The sequence below is a fragment of the Canis lupus genome, chromosome 33, assembly GCF_048164855.1.
Source record: "Canis lupus baileyi chromosome 33, mCanLup2.hap1, whole genome shotgun sequence".
Lineage (NCBI taxonomy): Eukaryota > Metazoa > Chordata > Mammalia > Carnivora > Canidae > Canis > Canis lupus.
Genome location: NC_132870.1, coordinates 35,374,048 through 35,381,888, shown reverse-complemented (window position 1 = coordinate 35,381,888; position 7,841 = coordinate 35,374,048). Strand labels below are relative to the sequence as shown.

Here is a 7,841-nt window from a genome sequence, read left to right as displayed (position 1 = left end):
GTGCACATGTACCATTCACTAACACATTTAAAAGAAACCACACAAAACTCAGATCACAAATAGTATAAGCTATGAATCAATGACAGAGTGCTGCCTATACATTTCTAAGCATTTAGAAATAAAATAACTCACTTATAGTTAATTCATGGATCATAAAGAAAGTGTAAAAGGAAGATAAAACATCATTTGAACTAAATGAAAATAAAAAGTATATCATATTGAAATTTATGGGATAAATCAAAGCTGTGATTAAGGGAAAATGCAAGCATGCAAGCACAAAATATTAAAAAAAAAAAAAAAAGGAAGGTCCTGAATCAATAATAGAAACTTTTAGCCTAAGAACCTAAAAAAGAATGGGGCACCTGAGTGGCTCAGTTGGTTAAGCATCTGACTTTTGTTTTATACTCAGGTCATGATCTCAGAGTCCTGAGACTGAACTCCACATAGGACTCTGCACTCAGCAGGGTGTCTTCTCGTGGATTTTCTCTCTCTCCCTCTGCCTCTGCCCCTCTTCTTACTCACGCTCTCATTCTCTCTCATTCTCAAATAAATAAATAAACCTACCTTAAAAATCTAGATAAGATCCAATTAAGTCCAAAACTAGCAGAAGAAAGAAACTAATATTCACAGCAAAATCAATGTTATTTTAGAATAGATGAGGAATAAAAATGTCAATATACAATAATGAATTCTATCTCCATGGAATTAACATTAATAAAACTGAAATTTAAAATAAAAAATAGCATTTGTATTAGGATCAAAAAGTGAAATAGTTGGATATAATTCTAATAAAAATATTTGCAAGATATGTATTATGAAACATCAAAATACTGATGAAAAAAACCAGCGAAAACCCGAGTAAATAAAAAGATATATCATGCTTATAGATTGGAAGACAATGTAGATAAAACAATTTTGAAAACAAAAGTACAAATGTGTATATCTCTTCCTACCTGTATCACAACTTATGAATAAAACTATGATATCCAAGAGAAAATGGTATTGTTGAAATGATAGACACACAGATTAATGGAACAGAGTAGATAGAGGCTTCATAAATAGACCCATCAAAAAAAAAAAAGGTGTAATTTTTGACAGAGGTGAAAATGCATTTCAACAGATTATAGTCTCTTCAAGGAAATTTCACTGGAACATTTGGACCTTCAGATAGACAAAATAAAAGAAACCTACACATTCTTCACACCTTATGTAAAATCTTTAAAAAACAAGAACAAATAAGCATATGAAATAGTGCTAAACACTTTTAAGCACCAGAGAAATGTAAATTACAACCATAAGGAGGTATCACTGCACACTTAATAGAATGACTTAAATCATCAAATCTTAACACTAGGTGGAACTGTAAAGGAAATTTTTAAAAAAGATTTTATTCATGAGAGACACAGAGAGAGAGGCAGAGACATAGACAGAGGGAGAAGCTGGCTCCTCTAGGGAGCTCAATGTGGGACTCCATCTGAGGGGACGGGATCATGCCATGAGCCAAAGGCAGACACTCAACAGCTGAGCCACCCAGGCATCCCTGTAAAGGAAATTAAAGCAGCTGCTACTTTCACTTTTCATTTTTGTTTTGCTAAAGAAGCTTAACCCATAAGAAAAATTTATTGGATAATTAAATTTCTATGATAGTCTAAAGTGGCAAAAATACAGAAATAGAAAAAGAAATCAGTTTGCTGGAGGCTGGAAGTAGAGTTTGGACTGGCTAAAAGAGAAAGATGGAGGGAAATTGGAGCGGCCACAAAACTATGTTATATGTTATTGTAGTGGTGGAAAAAATGACCCTATACATTTGTCAAAATCTATAGAATTTCACAACACAGTGAATTGTATTTGAAAAAATTAATCATGGTGTACAGGGTTTTCAAAATGAAATGCAGACTGATCAATGAATTTACTTGTGTTACCAGCACTTGAGAGGTTGGAGAAGAGTTGACCCAAATAACTTCAGTAAATAATGTATGGTTAAAGACTCAAAGAACTGCACATAAACATCATTTCTGGTGAGCTTGTTTCTTACAAGTCTCAAGGTGTCTCCCCCAAAATATGTATTAATTATAAAATGAAAAATTGTATAAAGGAAGAAAAATATCAGGCATCAGTCTAAGTTATCTGGGCTTATGTCACTAGTGTTTAGAAGTGACATATAAGAAGTGCGGATCATCTCTGATATTATTTCTGAAAATATATAACTTCAATTTGATCATGAAAGAACATCAGAAATTGAGTGACAATGTCAAGTACAAAACACCTGTCAAAGTAATTGACACTTATTTTTGAATAGTGTCAATGTCATAAAAGACAAAAAGAAAGTCTGAGAAACTGTTATAGATTAGAGGAGATTAAGGAGATAGGATAATTATAAACCATGTGGAGTCCTCGGATTGGATCTTGTAATCTAGATCTTGCGATCCAAAGTCAGAAAATGACATTAGTGGCAATATTGGCAACTCCTAATAACCTCTCCCGTTTAGGTGACAGTATTGTACAGGTATTTATTTATTTTTTATTTTTTATAATTGTACTATTGCTTATATGATATCAACATTAGGGGCACTGGTTGAGGATTAGATGAAAACTTTCTCTTACTCTTTTACATTGCCTCTATAAACCTAAAATTATTTCAAAATAACATATTTAAAAACGGTACATGTAAACTTTTAAAACCCTACTCCCAATTTCTTAATTATCACTTATGACATTAACTAGATCCCTTGTTATTTGATTGTAATATAATTGTTGAGAAAATTAAGATTTTATAATACTGCACTGAATTTAAGTAATTATTATTATTTATTAGAGTTTTATTTCTCATCTTATTTCTATCATTCTTTATTAATTTACCACTGAATTAATCAGTGAGACAATATTATAAACTTTAACATTCAGCAGTCAATCCACAAATCATATCTTCATAAGCTATTAAATGCTCTAAAACAAGAACAAACATAATTAATTTTAGGAAGTATGGGTGAAAAGTCAAAGATTTGTGTAGACAACAAAATGTCATAAGCTCTATCAAAAAACATTTTGCTGTCATATGAGCATCATAAAACTCCAGAAATAAATATATATAAAAGTTTTAGCATGAAAAATAATTTATTATAAATTTAAAGTAAGTGTAAATTTAAAGTAAGTGTATTTTTATAATAATAAGCTAGTTTTAGTCTAAATAATACATGATCTAGACATAACTACTCTTCCATTCTCTCATTACTCAATGTGATGTGACATCTTATAACTAATGATAATTTAATCATTTAAACCAATAGCAATGTAGTTAACTATCTCTTTGAAATAGGCAAAAAGCGGCCATAATGAAAACCATAACTAATAGTCTATAATATGGCCAGAAATTGCTGATGTTCAATTAAAAAAATAGGAAATTTATTTATTATTCAGAAAAAAATTAAGAATGGATATATATTGTGCATTGCAGCATATTTGACTAGGACTTTGCAACATTTTTTTTTGCCCCTCAAAATATTTCAATATTTCTATCCAAAACTTATTTTGAAAGTGAAGAATGCTTAGCTTGAATAATACAACTTGACAAACATTTACCAAATTCTAGTGATGTAAACTGACAAAACTCTTACAGTCATGTAACTTACGTTAGAGGAGGCAAGACAGACAATACAGTGAATAAGAAAATCAGGATAGCATGTTGTCAAGATGACACTTCTAAACTGGAAGAAAAGGCAGAAAAGCAAAATAGCGTGTTTATAAAGAATCAAGTTGGAAATTATTCTTTTACAAAGGTTGAAGCTTGGTGATTGTTTTAAACTTTTATTTTATAATAATTTTATATTTACAGAAAAAGTTTAAAAGGTAGTGCAGAGTTCCTTTATGCCCTTAACCACCTTCCCATAATGTTAAATTTAATAACCATGGTAAAATTATAAACTCTATGAAACTAACATTGGCATAATATTATTAAATAAACCTTAGACTTTATTCATAGTTCGCCAGACTCTCCACTGATAATATCTTTTTCTGATCCTGGATCTAACCCAGGGTATCATGCTCCATTTAGTTGTCATCCTTTTTTTTTCAATTTATTACAATTTTTCAGTGTTTTCTCGCTATTCAGAACCTCAATATTTTTGAAAAGTGCTATCCAAGTATTTGTAGGTTCTTAGGGAACTACCTAGTAAAATAACTGAAAGGTCATGTAATAAGAATATTTAATTTTCTGAACAATGTGTTTCAATTGGTTCTACTCTTTGAACAATAATATTTTTCTACATGAAAATACTACTATTGTACATAATAAGGTACTTGGTAAACACAGAGCAAATGATTATAAATGGAGAATATTTTTAAATCCAATTTTTATAAGTATGAATCAATGATAAAGCATTGTTTAATATAAAAAAAAAAATCTAACATGAATGCTCCACAAGATGAAATGCTAAAGCACCATTATGGTCTAGTAGTAATCTGTTTTACATTTTTAATTTAAGCTTCATATCTCTGAGAACCTACTAGTGTTACTCTCGTACAAGAGCTTCATAAAGTATTCTTCATAATTTCAGCAATCCAATCTTTCCTCCTCTTTATTTATCATATAGCTATAACATATTCCTTACATCTTGTGATTTAGTGTCACATCAAAGTATAAATGTTCAAACTACAAAGCTGTTGAAAAATTTATAAACATTAACATTCAAATGCCAACTTATGGTTGCTCCTTCCATAAAATATTATCTACATAATGCCAAGCCCTCAATGTGTGTTACTTTATTTTTGTGAATGAGCTTACATTTTTCAAGTCTACAAATCGTTCCTTCACTTTACTCAAGGCATATGTAAAAATTTTCATATCCGATGGAATCAGTGTTTTGGTAGCAATTCTAATTTCACCCAAAGTTCATTTTTCACTCTTGGATGAGATTGGAGTACACCCAAGCATAACATAAGGAAATATTCATGCACATATGCATAAAGACTCCATGGCAGAACCTTCACCCATTTAAATTAGCATACGGAACCATTTTACACACAATAAATCCAATACAACAACATCATCACACAGAATGAATAGCTTTTAATGATTTCACAAAATCTGTTCCACCATAAATTTTAGTGTGAATTCTTGGCAGAGTATCATATTCCTTGCCATATCAAACTATTCAGTCTTACTTTAGAATTTATCTTTTTTACTAAGATTTATGGAAAATCCCATAACTGATAATCTTGACTCACATTATTTTATGAATCAGACACTTTAAAATATTTATATCCACACTTTGCATCTAAATATTTTGTAACTACCTACATAAGATTCACTAACATGTCCAGCATCAATAGTTTTTCAACCCCTTTACTGAAGTATGACCAAATACAAAAAGCCATATGCATTTAATGTATCCAACTTGATGAGTTTGGATATAAGTGTGCACCTACGAAACCATCACAATTAATGACATAAATATATCCATCATCTCTAAAAGTTTTCTCCCATCATCTTTAGTTATTATTTATGTGTGTATGTGTTGTGTGTATGATGAGAGTACTTAACATAAGGCCTACTCTCTCAACAAATTTTAAAATATACCCAAAAGTGGGATTGTAAGATGATATGGTAGTTTTATTTTTAATTTTTTTAATTTTTTTAAATTTTTGGTAGTTTTATTTTTTAATATTTTGAGGATTCTCCATACAGTTTTCCATTGTGGAAATATCAACTTACATTCCCACCAAGAGTCTACAAAGGTTCCTTTACTCCACATTTTCATCAATTTGCGTTTGTTTTTTATTTGTTTGTTTTTTATAATAACCACCCTAAGAAGTATTAGATGAAATTTATTATGGCTTTGATTTGCATTTCCTTGATGATTAGTGATGTTGAACACCTCTTCATATACCCATTAGCCATTTATGTCTTCTTTGGAAAAAATATATTTTCAGTTATGTAGGCCATTTTTAATTGCATCATGTGTGTTTTAGCTATTGTGTTGTAGCACTGGGGGTTCAGGCCAGCTGTTGAGATTCATGTTCTAGTTGTTAAGGCCTCCTGCCTTTCTTCATTCTTTCTTCATTCTTTGTTACCCCCAGGCAGTTTAGTCCTTCTGGTTCCCTCAGTCTATGGGGTGAGGTGCATTAGATATAGACCTCTTGGGTAGAGCCCTGAAATGCTGGGAGGTCAGATGCTCACATTGCTCTCTTTTCCTCCACAGGAGAACTTGTGGATGAGGGGAATCTCACTTGGCATTTTACTGCACGGGCTTGGGGGAGAGGTCGATTAAAATTGTTCTTCTAACCCTTTGATGCACCTTTTTTCCTTCCTCTGCTCAACTGAGGTTGTAACCTCTCATCTGGATTCTGGAGCTCTCATAAAGGTCTACTCACATGTGGATTATTGTTAAAATTGTTCTTTTTGTTTGAGATGAGGACTGAGGCCTCCCTACTCCACCATTGACACTCCCAATGTCACTCTCATCAGAATTTTAAACAAGTTTATCTTTATCCTTTGATTATTTATAATCAAAATCACTATAGGGGTACTTAAAATTTTTCGATGGATATAATGTATTCCCAGAGATTTAACAGTTTTCTATCAATCTTTCTTTTTTTTTTTTACCTGATTTTTATCATTCATCCTGTATATTTTTTAGGGCATCCTTCTGTCCCTCTGAAAGAACACATACACACACAGAAATGATAACTTCAAATTAAAAAGCTTACTATAATTATTTAGAATACATCACATAACCTACATTTGAAAAAAAGTTACTTTCAGGCTCAAGCTATCTACTCTCTAGCATCATCGAAATTGTTCAAAATATCCATGGAAATATATGTACTCATTTCTTGTCATTGATAATACCTGCCCCCCCCCCCACAAAAAAATAACAAGTACACAAGCTGATCAAAATTAAGTTATGAATGAAACATAGTAAATAATGTAGCACATATTATTCATATCACTAAATCAGTTCATGCCTTAGTACTAAAAGAGAGCTGGCACCTTGGGAAAGTTTTTTGCTGTTTTTGTTATTGAATCAAAGAGTCAACATCCCTGAGACCTCTGTTGACACTTCTTCAAGAAGTCTTAAAACTCAGGGGATAGCATTCACTATTACAAAAGACATATATAGTCTGCTTTCCATAATTTCCTGTGTTATATTAAGAAGGACATGTTAAGCACTTTCAAATAATGCTGAGGGGTTAAATGAAACAAAGAACTTACAAAGTCTACTTGGTTTTGTCATATAGCAGTGTTTGGTGAGCATAGCAAGAGCTGTTTCGTTGAAATAATTCATGAGTACTCCATTGAAGCATGAATAAAATGAGAAAATGACAAAATAATTTCAACTATATTTAGGAATATCTGATGTAAGTAACTAGCACATAATTCAAACAGATTTTTAAAAAAGGATTATCTATTAACTGACATCATTAAAATTTTGATTGACAAATCTTCTGTTAAAGTATAATTCAGGCCCTCAAATTATGAGACCAGATGCCTATATTTCCTCTAACTTTGGCTCTAATCTCTTCTACCATTACTTGATTTCTTACAGAGCCAGCACTAGTACTTTTCAGTGTGATTGCCAGCAGAAGGGGAAATGAATATGTCAGGCAAGCAATAAAATGCTACTACAGATACACACATAGCCACTCTTTCTATACTTTTGGATGTGAAGAGAAGGGAAGAGATAGATTAATGTGAGATTCAAAACAAAGGGATATATGCTTTTTAAATGTTGAGTTGTTGAGTACATTTCCATTTCATCGGTAAGATCTAATCAGAAGAGATGGCATTCAAAGGATGGATGAAGGGATTGACTTTAGGATGAGAGACATCATTTAATGTAATG

General features: G+C 31.5%; 1 long non-coding RNA gene across 1 annotated transcript; it reads right to left on the bottom strand.

The window, feature by feature from the left end:
• Nucleotides 1–1,402: 1,402 nt before the first annotated feature.
• On the bottom strand, nucleotides 1,403–7,404 carry LOC140623495 (uncharacterized). The gene is made up of 3 exons (XR_012023110.1): nucleotides 7,211–7,404; nucleotides 3,630–3,704; nucleotides 1,403–1,540 (listed from the first exon to the last, which is right to left on the bottom strand). It is a non-coding gene; the product is annotated as an uncharacterized lncRNA (long non-coding RNA).
• Nucleotides 7,405–7,841: the final 437 nt, after the last annotated feature.